The sequence below is a fragment of the Myotis daubentonii genome, chromosome 6 (assembly GCF_963259705.1).
Source record: "Myotis daubentonii chromosome 6, mMyoDau2.1, whole genome shotgun sequence".
In the NCBI taxonomy this organism is placed as follows: domain Eukaryota; kingdom Metazoa; phylum Chordata; class Mammalia; order Chiroptera; family Vespertilionidae; genus Myotis; species Myotis daubentonii.
Window position 1 is genome coordinate 43,513,896 of NC_081845.1, and position 22,609 is coordinate 43,536,504.

At 35.9% G+C, this 22,609-nt stretch overlaps 1 protein-coding gene and 1 pseudogene across 6 annotated transcripts in view; both read right to left on the reverse strand.

Moving 5' to 3' along the window:
* The window catches only part of GRIK2 (glutamate ionotropic receptor kainate type subunit 2), a 567,703-nt gene that overhangs the window by 110,755 nt on the left and 434,339 nt on the right, over positions 1 to 22,609 (reverse strand). The window lies entirely within an intron of this gene.
* Positions 8,031 to 8,155, reverse strand: LOC132237858 (U2 spliceosomal RNA; annotated as a pseudogene).

Sequence of the window (22,609 nt, forward strand, 5' to 3'; positions counted from 1 at the left end):
TGGAAAGAAAAGAGGGAAGGATGAAATGGAGGAAGACAGTGGGAAGAATCTACAGACACTGACACTGGTTGCAGAGGACTACCTACTTCAGTGAGAATGTCTCCTTTATAATTGAATTGAAAGAGAGGAAAAAATGTACGGTAAAGTAACACTTAAATCCAAATTATGCACACCTTTCAGATACTCCACTTTCTCTGCTTTTCCCCTTACATGAAAATTTCCAATGGACAATGGCTTCAAAAGCTGTAAATCTACACCCCCCCCCATACTATCTTTGTAAATTGCTCCTTATGATGATACTCAGAATGTTTTTCCTATCTCCATTTGATTCATTAGCATTCTCTTACTGGAGGGAATGTAAGTCATTCCTTTTATCCTCTTATTCCTGCTCCCAAGCAATACCCTCCCCGTGGTCAGCAAACTGCAGCTCGCGAGCCACATGCGGCTTTTTGGCCCCTTGATTGTGGCTCTTCCTAAGCCGTAGGAGAACCCTAATTAAGTTAATAACAATGTACATACCTATATAGTTTAAGTTTAAAAAATTTGGCTCTCAAAAGAAATTTTAGTCGTTGTACTGTTGATATTTGGCTCTGTTAACTAATGAGTTTGCCAACCACTGTGACAAAACACACACACACACACACACACACACACACACTCCTTTAATTGCTTTGTCTGTGGTCTGCTCTATTTCCCTCATGTTTAAGTCAGCACAGTTCTGATTCTATTTCCATTTTCTAAACTAAATCATCTCCCCCACTAAGAATAACTGCTATGCTTAACCCTGTCCTCTCTGTTTCCAACATATCTTGCTTTGATACCTGTGCCTACCTCCCCTCTACTTCAGACTCACTTTTAAAAATTTTTTTGGCCTCCATTTTCTGCTCATAAAATATATTTCAGTCACCTCAAATATATATATTTATTCCTAATCACTCTTTTGACCTAAAATGGATTTTCAGCCACCTGAGAGTATACTTTTCAATATTAATATGTACAACATCAACTACATAAAAACCCATATACATTAAAATCCTTCACAGAATGACTATAAGCTGTGTTTTCAGCCATAACTCTGTAGCTTTTCCAAATCACCCTCCCATTAAACCATGTACAATTATTCTCTATTACTTAACTGAGCTACTAGTATATGCTTTGTCAGCACAAGTGACCAGGCCAGGTTAGTACTAATACTGGTTAGCATGGAGCCACTAGTTTGTTTAGCACTTACTTGAAAAGCAGAGCATGGAAGTGGATGCCATAAATATCTCTAGCATGAAAGCAAATAATCAGAAATGAAAGGGTATTTCTGGAAATTGGACCCAGACTGAATGAGAGTTCCAAGCATAGCTCTATTTGTAGGAAATAGAATTACTATTAGTTTAATTCAGGAATGCCTTAAAGAGTGCTATAAGTGGAAACTTCTGAAGCCTTTTAACAGCAGGGCTGCCTTTCCCTAAAAGAAGAGTTTAAAACAAGGTGTAAAAAGACCAGTTGAGGTATTCCAGTTAAGGCAAGCATAAATAATAAACTTAAAATGAGACATATAATTAATAACAATAATAATCTCACCTTAAGTTTGTGTCATACTTGCCAATTATAAAAAACAAATCCAGTTATCTCATTTTGAACTTCAAAAAATTGATCCAAGGTAAGAATAATATTATTATCATTATTATAAAAAACAAGATTCAGATAGATCAGGGATCTCTGCCCTGGTGTAGAGAAGGTTGGAGCCAGGTGTACAATATTCTCATTCAAGCAAGTTTCTGCTGTCTTACTGTGGCCCACCCAGGTCAACATTTCAATCTTTATCATCTCTGATAGAAAAGGGATGTCTTATGGTCTAATTCAGTTCTCAGTGATAGAAGAATATTATTTCCAGTGTTCCTACTGTCTAGTCAATTAGGAATTGGTTGATTTTTCACTTAGAATACAAAAGACTCTTTGATAATTTTTTGGCACATTTTACCCTGCATTTTACAGAGTCATTTTTGCACACTGAGAGCATTCAAAAATTAAGATTTGGTTATAGTGGCGTAATGTCATTGGAATACAAAAAAATATTCACAAAATTTCAACACATCTAAACTACTTTAAGAATTGGTTTCTGTTTTTGTTTCAATGAACAAAAACATTGACATATGAATTCTATTAAAAAATACATCATGAAGTTTTTAAATTTCCACCATTCCAAGCTTAATGTATGCATAGATATGAAATCCTTAAGGGAAATTCCAGTTCACCTGAAGTCTAAAGTTTTTTTTTTTTTTTACAATATTATCTTTGCTCTATATTTTGACATTGCCACCTACATTCTAACTATTTTGCACATGGAATATAATATTGCTTCTCTTACACTGTCAGGAAAAGTTATCTTCTTGAATCCATGAAGAAATGCTAAAAGCAAGAGCCTCAGCAATTTTTGTGAAACCTCACAAAATCTTTGAGATGGAATAAATCAAGTTAAAGGAATTTAACTCAACATATTGGAAGAGGAAAAAGAAATCTTCAAGGGCTGACTGGTTATTTTTCAAAGTCATTCATTTTTAATTAACTTTGGTTTCAGCAAAGAAAATATCAAGAAGTAACCTTAAAATATTTTATGTGTCCATAAAAACTGTGACAAAAAAATGTCATATGACTGAGAAATGCCCTATATCAAACACCGTGCCATCAGGTTCTCTTTCTAACACCTGTACAAAGCACAGGGGTTCACACCAAGAAACTTCAATTTATATAACAAATATGTTTCAGAAATTAAAATGATGATATTCTATAACAGTTGTTAATGTACATCTTGTCTCAATAGTTATTAATAACAAACATATTTCCCAAAATAGTTTCTACTCAGTAAATTAAATTTGTTTTACTTACAAACTAATTGTGTGTGCATTAGAATATGTCACACGAGCCCAAATTGGAATTTTTCAATTAAGCACATCTAAACTACTTTAAGAATTGGTTTCTAAGAAAAACACTTTCCTAGCTATAGTTAATTTCAGTTACCTTCCAAATCATTAATGAGCAGGATATTAGTTAAGGCTGTATTATGTTTGCTACGCTCAGATGTAAAAAGGCTTCATAATGAAAAATGAGGCGGTGAGGTTTTGAAGTTGATGAAGTTAAAATATGTTTAAGAAAGAAATGAAAGTAACAAAACATCTTAAAAAACATTATTACATACACTGGAAAATATGTGAGTTTATAATTTAGAAAGATGATTTTTTTAAAATTAACACGAAACATAAATATATTTAGTTCAAGTAAATGCAGCTCAAGTACATAGACAATTCTAAATTTCTGATTGCATAGTTGTACTTTACAAATTACCCAGGACTGAATAGAAGACAGTACTGTAATAATCCCTATACTGTTTCATGAAGCAAAATGTGCTACTATTCTTATGAATATTCTTATTCTATAATAAATGTGTTACTATTAAAATTATAGTTCTTTAAAAAGCACCTCAAAGCTTATGAATTACATCATACAGTCGTAATACCACCTGATGAGTAGATACACTTTGTTACAATATATTAGCTAGTTATCACAATGTCAAAAAATGTCCAAGTAGAAAAAATTAAAATTGAAAACAGAAAAGCAACAACATTGAGAGGACATTACTTCACACTCCAAATCAAAAGAACTCACACATTGCAATCGTCCTTACATATCTCTGTTAAACTAGAGCCAGGGGTGGGCAACCTTTTTGACTCGAGGGCCACAATGGGTTCTTAAACTGGACTCAGAAGAAGGAGCTGCGGCCGTGTTCCCCGACGTGGCCATGTTAACACTGCTGCTGGTGAAGGAGCGGAGGGGAGAGCAAGAGAACCCTCCGCTCTTTCGGCTCCGCGGGCCGGATAGAACAGCCGAACGGGCCGGATCCGGCCCGCGGGCCGTAGTTTGCCCACGGCTGATAGACCATGCCCTTTTTTTCTTTTTGGTATAGCCCCTTGCTGACTTTGGATTAACTTGAACACCTATGTATCTGAATCTCACTTCTCACTTGAGTCTCACCAGTGGTCCCATCCTGTATTCCTAGCTACCTGCAGGGGATTTCCACGAGAATGTAGAGCCATACCTCAAACTCAGCATGAGCCAAAGCAAATTGCTCATCGTCCTCACACCAATCCCACCCTGTGTCTAAACTTGATGAATTTTGCAGATAAGCTGGACGTTTTTAATGGTCAAGATGAAAATTCTTGAAGTAATTTGTCTATCCTCTCCTTCATGGTCTATATTCATTGTATCAGCAAGGTTTAGTGTATTTTTTTCTTCAAAATAATTCTTGCATTTGCCCAGCCTTTCCCATTTCACATTCCCTCTATTACTGAAATTTTAGCTTGGGCTTTGGTTAAACCCAACAGGTCTTCCTTCCCTTTGATTCCCCCAATCCCATCTCTTTTGTCCATCCTACACATGACTGTCATGCAAATCTTTCCATATGTTAATACTGTTAATTTTTTCATCAAAAACTTATAAGAAATCTGTATCAGTTTTCATTCGACTCTAACATCATCTGCCCAATTTTTAAAACTTTTGAAACTTGAGTCATCTCACCATGTTTCCTACTAAGTCCCAACAAAATGCACATAACTGATTAAAATAGAACAATAAATATATAAAAAATGACATTTATATTAACATTTCCATACTTTTGCTAATGGTATTATAGCTAAAATATTCCCCCATTAGAGTACATTAATATCATACTCAAATACAGAGGATATATGCCACATTTATTTTAATTTCCTTCCCCAAGATGCTCTCTCCCATTTTTCTCTATTCAATGTAATTCTATTCATATTTTAAAGCCTAATTCTCTTATTGGGATAATAGACTGTTTAAGAAGAGAGACTGTCATTTTAATTCTATATCTCCTATAGCATTGGGACACCACAGGAAGTATAAATACTATGGTTTTACAGAGTCCATATATACAGAAAAGTGAAATCCACTAGCACTTTGTTTTATATTATTTAGAATGTGTGATATTACTGGGTGAAGTAGATACAGGGAAGAATTGCCTTTTAGTGGATAATGATCATAACAGTGTTTCTCAGTCAATAGCACATAGAGATTGTTAAGTGTAATATAAAGGTATTCTGGTGTTCAGAAAACTATTACTGAGATCTACATCTTCTTCAATATCCATGTTATCAAGCAAATGCAAGGTGGTAATATTGACAACTAGTAACAACTTTGGACAAACAGTGCTTGTCTTAACCCTATCTCCCTTGCCTACCTTTCTGTGTGACACACTTCCTGAGCAAGATTTTTTCATACTAGTATTTAAACTACAGCTTTAAACCTACAAAGATAATAAAATGTATTTAAAAATCATATAGCTTCTATATTCATTCAGCTAGCTCTTTCTCTGAATAATAAGCAAAATGCCAGAATGACTATAAGCCCATGCACATTAAAAATGAGTAGAAGTAAAAATAAAGAAATAAGTAAAGAAATAAATAAGAGCTTTCTATTACTTTCATTGTAAGCTTGCATTTCCTGAGTGATTGGTGAAACTTGCTTTGAAACACTACCTGAGAAATTTAAACTTCCTTTAAAAATGAATAAATAACACTAGCATGCCCACTCAGGCAGCTGCTGGATGCCCAGCATTAGGAGAAATAGCACAAAAAGTAGTAGGCACGAGATATTATTTGATGGCACAGAAAACAACATGCATCTAGATGAGGTAGTTCAGAAATACTAAGAACAACAGATCTCTTCATGGAACTGAAGTCTAGGCACAATGATGCCCCCCCTGTTAGCAGGATTTGGGCTGTGAATGAAAGCATAGCTATTAAATGTGCCCAGAGAAGCTATAGTCATCATTCAGCCCGCTAAGGCACAGCTTTCCCACCACTGGTGACCACTGTTGATAACATAATCCTGGAGCAGGACTCAAAGAGGTGCACATAAATACTGAGTGTCGACAGCGCTGTAGGATTGGCACAGGAATCCCTTCCACACTTAGTAATGCTAACTACTGGGAGCTGAATCAGCTGTTTAGAGAGCCTATTGTTTTGCTGTTCAAAAAAAAAAATTCTTCTTTTAAAAGTCCTAATCTTTCTTTAATTACCTAACATAAGATTGCCTTTTTGTTATATTTGCCCAGTATTTTTTGAACTAACACTTTATGATATCTGTGCCATCTAGGTAGATGCCCAACAATTAAATGTAATTGATGGTTGTCTCTACAATAGATGTAGTTTTGTCTGTGGTGCCCTATGAGTTCCTCTCTCTCTCTCTCTCTCTCTCTCTCTCTCTCTCTCTCTCTCTCTCTCTCTCATTTGCTGTCTAATTGTATTATAAGACACGTCACTTCACCTCATTTTCTTTCTCTGCAAAATGATGGCACTGGGTTAAATGCTCTCAAGTTCTCTTTACTCCCTGAATGACATGATTTCTAAATATGGAACAAAGAATGCTTTGTGAGAAGAATGGATGAGACCATTATTTGAACTGTTTTTAATGTCAGATTCTGAAGAATAAGGACTTCTATTGGGTTTAAGTCAAGAGGAAGTAGAGCATGGTCAATATTAAAATATTTAATACATTTAAACCAAAAGATACTTAAACATTAAAATGGTTAAATAAACAAATTAATTACTACTAATAATAATTAAGTTTAAAAAATATCTTGGTGGATCTTTAATTCAATATCTTCTAATATAGAACATATTAAATCAGCAGCAGATATATTAAAGCTACCAGATAACTTTTATTGCATTTACAGATTTTTTTAACTACTTCTTTAAACTTTAAATAAAATTTTATGCATATTTATGTCTTTCCTTCATTTGATACAGCTGGTGCTTCTCTACTTTATACTACATTACACTATACACTGAAATATGTATAAAGCATTGCAGCAAGGGTACAAAACTTTATGTATATTAACTCTTCAGAGAAGCAGAAGTCATTATTCATCATCACCCTCTGCAACTTAAAAAAAAATGCTATATGTTAAAGCAAAATATAAAAAAAACTTAAAAAAATAATTTGTCACCCTGCCTTTAGTTTTTATCATCTTAAAATATTTTGTCCATCAAATATGGACAAATTCATAAAAGCTCTAAATTAAAAAAAGTATATACACACAATATATGTATGTATAGAGACACTGTTGAACAAATAGATTAAGATACATTTCCTGAGAGATGTTTTCCATTACTATTAGTATTCTCACCTATCATCACCTCGTGTCTTCTCTCTCTTCCTCAGTTTCTCAGTGTGAGGCTGCCCCCATGCCTACCTCAGTTATCACTAATGCTATCTTTAAACTTTGGTAACCCAAGATTTCATTACTCTTTCAAAAAGATACCCATTATCTTATTGATTATCTGTCTTCTTGCAGCATATTAAATGGGTAATTACTTAAAAAGGACAAATAGGACAAAATAATGTAATCAAAGCTCATCTCTTTCAACATGCATATTTAAAATAAGGTTTTTTTAAGTAGTTGTATAAATTTTCCCCTGGCAAGAAACTTGAAAACTTTATCACTTTCAGAGTATAATTTAGGAAGATTTGTCATTTATTAATTACTACTGTATTTCAGCGAACTAGAAAAACTAGTTTAGCTTGCTTGCAAAAATTTTTATTGTGACCAAAGTCATCATCATTTTTTTTCTTTACTTAGTGGTTATATAAATGGTATATAGATATGAATATATATTGCAATGGACATTTTATAGTTTTAAAAGTACATACATGATTCCTGAATTTCTATCTTAGCCATTCAACCAATAAACTGAAAATCAAGTAAACTGAAAAATTAATATTTATTCAGTTTAAGATAAAATGTAGAAAAATAGATTTATTTAGATACCTGCAATTTTATAACAGAAAAGTAGATTAGTAGATATGTAGTAGTAGTGGACAATAAAAATAGATTACTAACCACTAACTAAATTTTAAATCAAAATATGAATTATCTATTAATCACTTTAACCTATGAAATTGGATATAAAATTCTAAAATGATATTAATAACTTTAAGGGAAAAATGTAACATTTTCTAAATTGTACTATCTATTTTAACAAAGAAAATTCCCTAATCACATGACTTTTGAAAGTGGCATAAATTATTAAACTGATAAGAACAGATACTACACTTGATCTTAGCCAAAAGGCCGAGAAGCGGTAAGTGGCATAAATTATGTGGTAAAAAAAGAACACATAAAATGACCATTTACTTACAATATTTGACCTTGCAAATAATAGTTTTGAGTGCAAACAAATGACTGAATTATGTAGCAGATATAACAAATTTTTGCATTAAATTATAATCACACCTTTCTTCTGCTCCATAGTATAGAAAAATATAGCACTGATAATGTTCAGTAAATGTTTCTTATTCTTTATAAAATATTAAACAAATTTATGTGATTTGGATTAATGCTTAAATTTTGTAACTGCCTATAGTAAAAGTTTGTAGAATGTACTGTTTCCAAACATTATATTTAAATTAGTCTGTGTCCTCAAAACTTTAAACATTTCCAATTTTATCAGATTTTTGGGGGCAATAATTTTTATATTATCAACACTAATAAAAGAGAAAAATGGTAATTGGCATACGACGATACCCTTTTCATTGGCTAATCAGGGCTATATGCAAATTAACTGCCAACTAAGATTGGCAGTTAACTGCCAACAAGATGGCGGTTAATTTGCATATGTAGGCACAATGCAGGGAGGCGAAAGGGAAAGCAGGAAGAAGCCCCCTGCCACTGACAGTGATCGGAAACCCAGGGGGGAGCTAAGAGCCTTTGCTCTGCCCCCCCAGCCATGATCGGAGAATCAGGTGCCTTTCCTGCCCTGGCCAGTGATAGCAGGAAGTAGGGGTGGAGTCAGCGATGGGAGCTGGGCACGGTCGAAGCTGGCAGTCCCAGGAGCTAGGGGCCCCTTGCCAGGGCCTAAAGCGAAGCCCACGATCACGGGGCTGCTGCACCTGCAGGTCCCCGTTGCCCGGGCCGGACGCCTAGGCCAGAGCCGTCAGGCCTGGGCAAGGGGCCGATCCTGCGATTGGAGGGTGATGGGGGTCAACGCCTGAGGGCTCCCAGTATGTGAGAGGGGGCAGGCTGGGCTGAGGGACACTCCCCCCCACACACACCCAGTGCACGAATTTCGTGCACCGGGCCCCTAGTATTTGTATAAGTGAAATGTCTTTATTTTTTTTAAATATATTTTATTGATTTTTTACAGAGAGGAAGGAAGAGAGATAGAGAGTTAGCAACATCATCGATCAACTGCCTCCTGCACATCTCATACTGGGGATGTGCCCGCAACCCAGGTACATGCCCTTGACCAGAATCGAACCCAGGACCTTTCAGTCCGCAGGCCGATGCTCTACCTACTGAGCCAAACCGGTTTTGGCGAAATGTCTTTATTATACAATGAGGAATTGTTTTCACTTCTAGTCAATGAGAATTCACATGCATCTATATATATGTATATTTACATATGCATATATACGCATATATGTGCAAACTTATATCATACACATTTAGTTATTTATTTTTTCAGAGGCAAAGATATTTTATACATTTCAAAAAAATACATTTTTCTTCTGCATTCTGGTTTATTTATATAGATTTACTTATCCCAGTCCAAGAAAGTAGAAAAATGTGTTCGTGAAAGAAGGCCTAGAAGCCATCTGTGTCTGTTCATTTCTCTAAGCTATCAGTTCTTTAATTCCTCCAAATATTTTTTCCATCTCAAGCTTGACTATCTGCTCTGCTAAACAAATAGACTGTTCCAACCTCTTACAGCAGCATTTTTTTCTAAAACCCTAATGATCTTATTTAAAAAAGAAATCTTCTCACTCAGCACTCTAAAATTTTCCATTCACTATGAAACCATCTTAGTATGTATTTAAAGCTCTTAAATATTACTTCCTGACACTCTTTACAGGGCTTCCTAGGACTTATCTCAATCATCATATTTTTTTTAAGTTGTGTTATGATTTGTACTATTTCCAAAAAACTTCACCTAATATTAACATATGGAATCCTTTCCACATTGATGACAGAGCCAATGATTTGATCAGTTCCTCATGAATGTTTTATGCTGTGTAACACCTTATAGTTATTTAATAAGCTCTTTTTACCTTGAATTTAGTTTTACTTATGTAAAAATAATATACAGTGGGGCCTTGACTTACGAGTTTAATTCGTTCCGAGACCGAGATACTTAAGGAGCTCATTAACTCAAATTACTCTATCAACTCAATGCAAAAAATCGGCCTAGAGACAGCTGGTATCTCAAAAAACTCGTTAGTCGGGACACTTGTAAGTCAAAGCCCCACTGTACATGGAGCCACTCCAGAATGGATTTGGAGCTCTCATCCCAGAAGAACTGCTTTGCTTGCCTTTTAAAAAACATACTTTTATGCATGTCTTATTTGTCAAACCTTAGGAATGTTTAAATTTGGCAAAATACCATTGGACTGGGGCAGAGCAACATTATCTTTCAAACGACTGTTTGCAAGCAGATATTTTGACTACCAGACTGAAAGTTAAAGACATTTTTAAAAAATATGTTTTTATTGACCAGAGAGAGAGGAAGGGAGAGGGAGAGAGAAATAGAAACATGAAGGATGAGAATCATTGATCAGCTGCCTCCTGCATGCCCCCTACTTGGGATGGAGCCCACAACCCAGGCATGTGCCCTGACCAGGAATCAAACACTGACCTCCTGGCTCATAGGCCAATGCTCAACAATTGTGTTACACCAGCAGGGCAGGGCAAAGACATTCTTTAGAATTAGCACTGTCATATATAGCTAAAGAATAACTTAGTTTATTTGCACCTATAAAAGTTCCATCCTTGACTTAATTCCTTTTGCATTTCTTCCTAAATCAGTGCTTCTGAATAGTTGTTTGGATCTCAGATAAAATCTTCTTGCCTCACATTTTAGCCTTTTATTTTTAGGTTGACACTAATGTTTCAAAATGTTCTTTAATATCTACTTTTTATGAGAATACTTTAAATTCTATGTTATATTTGAGAGGCCAATATTAGTCATGACATGCCTCTGATTATATGACTTCCAATAAGTCTTTTGACCACTCAGTTCCTCAATTTTCTCACGTATAAGTTAAGGGAATGGCATAAAATATTCTTGTTATTTCAAAAGAATTTTATAATGGTCTTATTAAGATTGTTTTATCTCATTTACCCTCAATTGTCTTAATCTGCTACTTTTTGTGAATGGTATGTTTGTATTTTTATTCTTTTTTCTTATCTGTCTTTTCATAAGAATGTTTTTACTTAAATCAATATACTCACTACTCACTAAACACATTACATTCTGCAAATTTATTAATTGAATGATAGTGAATTTAATAAATTATTCCACATTATTTTGTACAATTATTTACTATTTCTACTATATCCTATTACTTGTTTTATTTATTTACTTATTTATTTTGCTTCTCCTCTGATATCTGTTAACATTGACTTAGGGTTCCTGAAATTTTCACATAAATATAAGATTGTAAGTAGCAAAATTTAATTTAATTCATACTCAATTATACTGAAAAAATATCATCAAGGAATAGATAAACTTTCTGGAGCAAAATTAATGTAGAATTGTGCATCTGAAACCTGTATAATTTTGGTAACCAGTGTCACTCAAATACATTCAATAAAATGGAAAAATATAAATGAGAAGCTAAGTGACAAAGTAAAATGTAGCATATTGTCTAATATTATTTACCTCATACAACACTAAATTTTTCGTATAGTCAAAAAGATTAAAAACATCTTAAGAACTTCTACAGGAAAAATGATAAAATATATAGCCTAATATCTAAAACTAGAGGCCCAGTGCACAAAAATTTGTGCACTCGGGGGAGAGGGGAGTCCCTCAGCCCGGCCTGTGCCCTCTCACAGTCTGGGACCCCTCAGGGGATGACTACCTGCTGGCTTAGGCCCGCTCCCCGGGGGATTGGACCTAAGATGGCAATCAGACATCTCTCTGGCAGCCCAGCAGGCCTCGGGGAATGTCCACTTGCCAGCAGGAAGCAGGCCTAAACTGCAGTTGGACATCCCTAGCGATGCTGAGGAGGCAGAAGAGGCTCCCACCACCACCGCTGTATGGGCAGCCATCAGCCTGGCTTGTGGCTGAGCAGAGCTCCTCCCATGTGAGAGCGCCCTGACCACCAGAGGGCAGCTCCTGCATTGAGCATCTGCCCCTTGGTGGTCAGTGTGTGTCATAGTGACCAGTCATTCCCAGTCTTTCTGCTGTTAGGGTCAGTTTGTATATTACCTTTTTACTATATAGGATAGAGGCCTGGTGCACGGGTGGGGGCTGACTGGTTTGCCCTGAAGGGTGTCCTGGATCAGGGTGGCGGTCCTGCTTGGGTGCCTGGCCAGCCTGGATGATGGCTGTTTGCAGCTGGTCACACCCCCTTCAGGGTGGGGGTCCCCACTGGGGTGCCTGGCCAGTCTGGGTGAGGGGCTGAGGGCCATTTACAGGCTGGCAGGTGACTGAAGCTCCCAACCTCTCCTTTTTTTCTTTTATTCTTTATTCTGGGATTTATTTACCTTCTATGGCTGTCACTGGAGCTGAGAGCTGGCTTTAGCTCTGAGGCTTGGCTCCAGCTCTGAGACCATGGCTGCTGAAAGCAGGTATCTGCATTTGTTTGGGTTCTATAATTGTAACACTGTTGCGGTCCTGCTCGCTCCAGCTCTGATGGCTGAAAGCAGGTTTCTGGGGTTTATTTACCTTCTATAATTGCAACATTGTTTCTTAGACTGCAGCTCAGAGGCCAGCAGCGGCAGGCGGGGAACCTTGGCTTCCTCCATCACTGGAGCAAGCAAGCCTCCTGTTCGCTTCAGCTGCCTGGCTGCCAGCCGCCATCTTAGTTGGCAGTTAATTTGCATATCTCACTGATTAGCCAATGGGAAGGGTAGCGAAGTTATGGTTAATTACCATGTTTCTCTATTATTAGATAGGATATTAAATATTAGCAGGAAACAGATTCATCTTGAAAATGACAAGACACATTGTTAGCTATAATACTTTTTAAAGTCCAACAGGTTCAATACTTTAAACTTTGAGCTGTAGTTGTAGTTGTAAAAATGGAGTTATGTTAATGTGTCTATTAAGGCTAAGTTTTGTCTTAATGCTGTGATGACTATTAGCAATTTGGCTCCAGTTCTATGATTGACATCTAAGCTTTGTCAGATTGCCTGTATCTTTAGACCTCAGTTTCTTTATTTTTAGAAAGGGGTCCCATTGATTACATGTTAAAATTCTGTGTATTAGTCACAGATGTAAAATTTTATAGGTTAGTTTTCATGATATGGTATATTTATTTATTTTTTAATATATTTTTATTGATTCTTCAAAGAGAGAAAGGGAGAGGGACAGAGAGCTAGAAACATCAATGAGAGAGAAACATCGATCAGCTGCCTCCTGCACACCTGCTACTAGGGATGTGCCCATAACCCAGGTACATGTCCTTGACCGGAATTGAACCTGGGACCTTTCAGTCTGCAGGCTGATGCTCTATCCACTGAGTCAAACCGGTCATGGCATGGTATACTTATTAATATTATTTTTAAACATACAATTCAGTTTTTCTAAATGTCATAATGCTTTAAAATGACAAATAATTCCTATCATACCTCAATCTAATTTGTTCTATTTAAAGTATTTCAAGAACTTATAATTTTGTATTGAAAAAAGACAAACATGCACCAGTTTCTTTTTCAAATATTATGTCTCTAAATCATATCCCTTAATATATACTTCTGCTTTCAAAATATCATATTTGAATGATTTTCAGAATTGTGTGCTACAATCTCATTGCTTTTATTTTTTTATTTATTCATTCACTTATTAAATTTAATGGGGTGACGTTGGTTAATAGGATTATATAGGTTTCAGGGGTAAATTTCTATGTTACAACATCTGTATATTGCACAGTGTGCCCATTGTCAATCTCTGGCAATCTATTCATAATCTTTTTAAAGATTTAATCGTTTCATTGCTTTGTTAATAATGCTTTGTCTATTCATAAACTGATAACTATACAAGTGCCTGGATATTCAAACAATAAATGAGAATAAGTAACAATCAAAAGCAGTGTGTTGTTTACTGCACTACTACTTCCTAGTGTGGACTAACATTCACTACTTATTAGGCCAATAAATCAGGTAGGTTTTATGTAGTTAACAGAGCCAAAAACTAGAAATGGGATTGCTGGCTGTTTATTGTCACCTGGCATTTAGCCTTCAGACACATTATAGACAAACATATCAATTGGGTGGCATCTTCTGTGGGCAATGCTTAACAATGAAATGCCAGCCTTTCTTTCCTAACTCTGTGAGCCTACTGAGTTTGTCTTCTTTTGGAATCCACCTCACCCTTCATGCCCTTTAGAGTGATGTCTCTGGATGGACTGATTATTATTTGGTACTCCGCTGTGTACTTTTGTCCTTTTGCAACATGACATTTTAAAACCTTTCATTTAGATGGGAACACATTAAGTTTGTATTTCTCCACATTGCTTAGTCAGTGTTCTACAAAGATGACTACTCAAAAACTGGGGGTACAGGAATTTATCCTCCAAAGTCAGTGTGTTTATAGTCTTTACCCTAAGGTTTAAAACACACGTATATGCATATACACACATACACAAACACTTTATAATAAAATTCCAAAGAGGAAAAAAAAAAGCCTTTATAGAAAATCCTTTCACACAAAATTCCTTTAAAATACCCATGTTAAAAGCGAAAAGTGTAACTTCTCTTAACAATTTGGATCTTTGAATTAATATTTTGTGTAACTTGTACTAACAATGAAATTTCTGAATGGATTTTCATATCTCAGTTAGATCAGGAGATAAAAATATATTGCCTCTACTTGTTTAATGTTGTAATAAAAAGTCATCATCTTCATCATCCAGAATGTTTATTCACAAAACTGTAACTGACTTATGTAATACTTTTTCATTTAATCAAACTTGTACAATTAAAGTTTTACCTTCTTCCTTCTGAACTACTTTAAGTATAGTCACAGGTTATTTCAAATAAATATATTATTAGGGATTATGAATGGAGAATACATAAAATTTTTTCAAATTTTGATTTTTATGCATATTACTTTTTGATAACTGATAGAGAGGATTGATAGAGCCAATGAGAATAATCTTCAGACAAGGTAAAGGTCACTGAACAAAAAAATCATGATGTATTATTATTTAGAACTCAACCTGAATTTACATAATCTCAATCTTGATGTAAATTATGATGATAGGCTTAATAATTTGGGTACATACTTTCTTATGATCACAAAGTAAACAAATGACATACTGACACTGATTCTAGAAAACAAAGAAACAATACTCAGTGTAAATTTGAGAAAGAGCAGCTGCCATTTATGAAGCTTTTATCTAACAGCATATTTTATTTGAAATAGGCTAAAGCCTAAGCCATAATACTTCCCATTAGCTATAAATGAAAGTGTATATGAAGAGCTAGAAGGCTGCACACAAAAGATTAAAATGAGTGAATGCCATGCAGGATAGACAATATAATCCTTTGATAATTGCATTCATTTCAGGATGAGCCATTCAAAATTGCTACCTGTCCAACCAACATAAGATGAGCAAACTAGAAACATGTAGATAAAATTGTTGGCTATCCTTAGACAAGGCATTTAATACCATTATAGCTGAGTGTTAGACACTGTAGGCTCACCTATTAGTGAATTTACTACTTATTTTCTGGCTCTTGCACTTTCAATCCTTGTTTTCCATACACAGAATATTAATAATTACCATGTGATACTGTCTAATATATACATGAGATTTCAAGTACAGTGACCTCCATCAGGCCTGTTTATAGAATGTGGATTATAAGATAGACAAATAAGATTCTAACAAAAGATTACAACTGCATAAAAATATGTAGCTTCAAAATTATGTCTCAAATAAAAATCTACAAAATTCATCTACCTATAGTGTTGATTATCCTTGCAATAAACATAAAATAATCAATTATATTTCAAAAGACTTTCTCTATTAACACACATGGTAAAATTGTTAATAAACTGGAATTTATTTAAGTCATATGTTTCCTCCCAAATCATAATTTCCTATGAAAAACAGAGTTTATTTGCTAGGTTTATTATTATTCTGTCTCCCCCCCCCCAAAATTATATAATTATTTTATAATTTCAATGAATTTACTTAAATATTCAATGAGTGTCTTTCTGATAATTTAATAGCAAAACAAATTCACAACTAAGTATAATAAGTTGTCATAACAGCAGGCATTTTTAAATGAAAGTGAATACTTCTTAAATTCCATAATTAAATTTAAAAATGTCACATTCATTATTTGATTTCCATGAATATCAGCAAAATAAGTCCATGAGGAATCAGGAGCATAGACACTAACTCAGTCTTTTTCAGGTTATTTAATCACCATAAAATTCATATGATGAAAACAAAAAAGTTAAATGAATTTGCAAATCAAAGGAATGTTTTGATTCAGCAGATTAACAAATTGATTATTAATAGAGAACATACAATCTTGAGATTATATAGATTACTAGAGGCCTGGTGAACAAAAATTTGTGCACTTGCGGGGGAGGGAGATCCCTCAGCCCGGTCTGAGCCCTCTCACAGTCTGGGAACCCTTGGGAGATAACGACCTGCTGGCTTAGGCCTGCTCCCGGGTGGCAGAGGGCAGGCCCAATCCCTAGGTGCAGTCCCTGGTTGGGCTCAGAACAGGGCCGATTGGGGAGTTGGGGCGCCACCCCCTGTCATGCACAGAGCAGAGCGGATCGGGAGGTTGTGATGCCACCCTCAGTCACACTCAGGGTAGGGCCGATTGGGGGGTTGGGGCACCGCCCCCTGTCACACTCAAGGCAGGGTGGATGGGGAGGTTGCGGCGCCACCCTCTGTCACGCACAGAGCAGGGCGGATCAGGGGGTTGGGGCGCCGCCACTGTCACACTCAGGGCAGGGCCGATGGGGAGGTTATGGCTCTACCCCATCACACACAGAGCAGGGACGATCAGGGGGTTGGGGCGCCGCACCCTGTCACACACAGAGCTGCAGTGCGATCAGGGGGTTGGGGAGGTCCCCCCTATCAGGCACAGAGGAGGGCTGATCAGGGGGTTGGGGCACCTTCCCCTGTCAAGAACAGAGCAGGGCAGATTGGGAGGTTGTGGCCCCACCCCCTGTTACACACAGAGCTGCAGGGCGATCAGGGGGTTTGCGCGCTGCCCCCTATCACACTGATCCCGGTGCTGGGAGGCATATTACCCTTTTACTATATAGGATAGAGGCCTGGTGCACGGGTGGGGGCCGGCTGGTTTGCCCTGAAGTGTGTCCTGGATCAGGGTGGGGGTCCCCACTGGGGTGCCTGGCCAGTCTGGGTGAGGGGATGATGGCTGTTTGCAGCTGGTCACACCCCCTTCAGGGTGGGGGTCCCTACTGGGGTGCCTGGCCAGTCTGGGTGAGGGCTGAGGGCTGTTTTCAGGCTCACAGGTGACTGAAGCTCCCAATCGCTCCTTTTTTTCTTTTTTTTTTATTCTGGGCCAGCTTTAGCTTTGAGGCTTGGCTCCAGCTCTTAGGCCTCCGCTGCTGAAAGCAGGTTTCTGGCCTTTGTTTACCTTCTGTATTTGAAACAATGTTGCGATCCTGCTGGCTGAAGCCCTGCAGACTAAAGCAGGTTTCTGGGGTTTTGTTTAGCTTCTATATTTGTAACATAGTTGCTTAGAGTTGCAGCTCAGAGGCCTGCAGCGGCAGACGGGGAACATTGGTTTCCTCCGTCACTGAAGCAAGCAAACCTCATGTTCGCCTTAAGCTGCCTGGCAGCCGGCCGCCATCTTGGCTGGCAGTTAATTTGCATATTGCCCTGATTAGCCAATGGAAGGGTAGCGGCCATATGCTAATTACCATGTTTCTCTTTTATCAGATAGGATATGGCCAAATACTATGCTTGGAACATGCTGTATTGGAAGACTTTTCAGAGCCTTTAATATTTTTATAGTGAATTTGCAATATATAGGACATAGTTCTTCTGATCTTATTTGATGATAGAACTCTCTTGGGTTAATTTCTTTCACCCTAAAAACAGCTTATCATCTGATGTCTTATGGAAAACTGACCAATGATGTGCTATAATACATTTATATTGTATGAGTATTATGGTAACTACCATATTAAACAATTTTTTTCTATAACCTTTCTATTGTTTTAGAAGTTCAGTACTGTTCCACATAAAAAATAAACCAGGGTTAGTTTTTTGGATTTGAAAAAGTATATTTTGATAGCATGACTTAAGATAATATTCAAATAACAATCCATGATTCTTATACAAAATTAATTTGGTAAGTTCATGCTTTAAGAATGTAGATCAAAACAAAAAAGACAGTACAAAAGATCTCTAAAATATAAAACATCTACACTTACTTTGGATACATTATTCTTAAATAATCTTCATTAACTTGTTTTAAAGAAAATGTTATTTTAAAATAATAAATAGGAAGGAAGTAGTCAGGCTGCTTAGAGACTGATACCCTAATAACAGATGACACAGAAAATTTCATAAATGAACACTTGAAATAAGAAATTTGAGAGAATTTCATGTGTGGCCAAACATTACTTTACAATTTAATAATGCCTGTGGCAGACTCAATTACATACCCAATAACGCCTTTATTACTTACAAAAGAACTGAGATGGCAATATCCTATATAATAAAAGGCTACTATGCAAATCGACTGAACGGTGTAATGACCAGTCGCTATGATGCACACTGACCACCAGGGGGCAGATGCTCAACACAGGATCTGCCCCCTGGTGGTCAGTGTGCTCCCACAGGGGGAGCGCCGCTAACCCAGAAGCCCTGAGCTGGGCTCACAGCTGGTGAGCCATGGCAGGAGCCTCTCCTGCCTCTACAGCAGCACTAAGGATGTCCAACTGACGGCTTAGGCCTGCTCCCTGCCAACAGGGCACAGGCCCGGCTGAGGGACCTCCCCCCACAAGTGCATGCTTTTTGTGCACTGGACCTCTAGTATTCAGATAAAAGACAATCACATCAGCAGCCTCTTTGGAATCGCCAAGTAAATTAATTCTAGCCAATCAGATGAAGCTAGAGGAAGAACTTCCTTTCTGAATCAAAAGGTACTGTCTTTTGTCTTTTACCCATTTTCCTTTCTCCCTTCCTCCTGGCTAGGATACAAGTATGAAGTCTGGAGTTGTAGTCATGAGGATGAAAGCCTTAGTCCATGAATGATGTAGTAGTATGTACATAGAATGTGCCAAGTTCCTTGATATCACTTTTCAGTACCTGTTCAATCTCACCCGGTCTAATTTAAGATCCATGATAACAATAATCTCCCTATTTATTAAGTGACTGTTCTGTCAGGTTTCTGATTATCCATATGTGAAGCTACTCCTACTACCATAAGCTCTGGACTTATTTCTGAACTATCAGAGGACATTAATGTTTATAATATTATTACTGAATGAGTTAAAATTTTATTCCTTTAAGAATTTTAGATTAAAAATTATAAGCTATGAAGTTTGTTTCATTGTTAAATATTTTATTTTTAAATATATTTTTTAATTGATTTCAGAGAGGAAGGGAGAGGGAGAGAGAGAGAGAAATATCAATGATGAGAATCATTGGCTGCCTCCTGCATGCCCCCTACTGGGGATAAAGCCCGCAAACCTGGCATGTGCCCTTGGCTGGAATCGAACCTGGGAGCCTTCAGTCTGCAGGCAGAGGCTCTATCCACTGAGCCAAACTGGCTAGGGCTTTTTTCTTAATATTTTAATTGATTTCAGGGAAAAAGGGAGAGGGAAAGAGATAGAAACATCAGTGATGAGAGAGAATCATTGATTGGCTGCCTCCTGCATGCCCCACACTGGGATCCAGCCCTTGGGCATGTGCCCTGACTGGGAATTGAACCATGACCTCCTGGTTCATAGGTTAATGCTCAACCAAAGAGCCACATTGGCAGGCTCGTAGTTAAATATTTTCTACATAATGAGTTTAAGTTTTCTAGTTTAATGAGAGAATCTCAATAATTCAGAAAACATCAACTACATAAGACTGTCGCATAGCTCAAGTTTCCCTTAGTGCATTTTCTCTTTTTCCTTAGATATTTTAATATTCAGTTAACTTAAAAATCATGCTAATTTTTTCTATATGAAATTATTTTTGTGAATGAAAGGATAAATATTATTTAAGTTTAGAATTACTTCAAAGGTTCTAATTGTATTAATAAAAACTCAGGTCTTTACTTTTGCTTTCAAGGTTCTACAATATTACCATTATTTTCCCCATATCCTTCTATATACCCCCTATATCGGTATAAACTCATTCTGTCTGAACTAACTGCTGTTCACTTTCATGACCCATGCTTTTGCCTTCACTTGAGCATGTTATAGTATATTAGTAGTAGTCTAGAGACAACTCTTACTGGCTTGTGACAGCCAACTTTGCACCTATCTTCCCAACTTTGCATTTAGTGTGACTCTTCAATTGGTAGCTTAATATTGGTCATAGTCATACCTCAAAAAGTGGCAGTTGTTACAAATCAAAGCCTCTCTTTGCCACTGCCAGTTATTAAACAATTATGACACCACTGAACAATACACACCATTTATGTTAAATTTGTCTTACATAGTTCATTAATTAATCTTAATATTATATAAGTGGTAGTTTTAGTACCAGAAAGTCACCATACACAGAGTGAAGTACAAGGGTTATTTGTATATGAATGCTGCAATAATATGCCATAGAACATATTATTAAGTAGATCTGAATGAATTGGAAGGGCTTAATGAGATGATAACAGTGATCAGTTCTATTTATTTGTAATTTATTAGTGACAAATTTAAATTGAGATAATTTTTAGTAAAAGTATGATCTTGAGGAAAAATAAATATCACTATTAGGTATTAATGGACACTAGACACAATAAATAATAAATGTCTTCAAAATGTAGGTATTCCTGTTGATTTCTATTTAAAAATGTATATTTGATGTAGGAAATTAACTTCAAGAATAGGGTGGCTTCAGATCCTTGTAATCTATCACTATCCAAAGAAATTTATTTTTTTTAAATAAATGTAAGTCATAATACTATACTACAACCTACTTAAGTTTTAAACTAGCTAAGATTGGGTTTCTTGTTATGAAATAAGTCTTTTTTATAATATCTTGATCATTTTGAGATTTCCAAAGAAAAGCATTATTTTATTTGCCATAAAACTCAGACCCTCTTTTACAAATGTAAAATAACAAGTATAATTCTACACTTAAAGCTGGAATTTATTTTTTAAGTTATACAATGGCTTTTTATAGTCTCCAAAAAGTAGCTACTAATACTGGTGTGTGTTTTTCTTTTTTTAAAAAAAAAAAGCCAATTATCCAATCAAATTAAATTAAGAGTGGCTTTAAATTGGGAATATTAAGGAAAATAGCTCACATATTAACATTGCATAAGAAAACAGGTGAGTCCTATCAATGATTTCTTTCCAATGTATCTATTTATTTGCAAGTGAATTACCAAGCCCTAAAGAGGTAATTATTTTAAAATCAATATGAGCACAATTTACATTTTAAAGAATTCTCTCTTAGACTTACAGAGCAGAAGCAAGTGTTTAGCTTGCAACACACTTGCTAAGGGTTTTAAAAGCAGTAAGTCCAGTATTAAAAGGCTCAAGGCAGACTGTCCTCAGATCAGTCAGGAGATCATGTGGTTTCTAATACTGAAAAACGAAACAGACTATGCTTTTTAAAAAATGGACACTCAATAAGTAATAATGCAATAAACAAGAAGTTGAAGTTAGCATTTGAAAGTAGCATTTTGTTTTCTAGCATCACTATGACATTTAAATGGATTTAGCTAACATGCAAATATCTGGATTATACAAAAATAGCAAATCAGGTATCATAAACATGCAAAGCACATAAATTTTTCCCTTGGTGAATTTTTAACTATAAATTAATTTTAATAAAAGTTTCACAAGGTTTAATGAGTTGTGAGCTTTCTTTTCTTCCAACTAAATACCCTTTGAAATTACACACTATTGAATCAAATATAATTACATATTATCAAATAAAATACTTAAAAATCAAGTCTATGCACTGCATATGTAGTTAAGTATCTAAAGCAACTGAAGTATGTTTGGAAAGCATTCACTATTTTTGTTTTCAACTCAAATATCTGAATTAAGAAATACAGATATATATATATTTTTTTTTTCATATTTTGGTAGAAGATTTTAAAAATTAACTTTAATATTTTCCTTATTAAAAAAATTGCAATAGTGATATGAAATTTTGAAATCAACATTTCCCTGAATGTGAATCTTATTTTGGCATCTCCTTCTATAAGCAAAATTTCTAACTATTTTCATTTCCAAAACATATCTTCAGTCAGTCTAGTTAATTGCTAAACTTATATTTAAACACACCTCCCAGCACCCCAGTTCTCAATACCAATAATAGTAAGGGAAGCAGGGAAACACTTACCTAATTTTATTATGTTAAAATAATATTCAGGTGCATATTCTGAACCAACTTAGATGACAGTTGTAGCCCTAATCTGTTTATAATG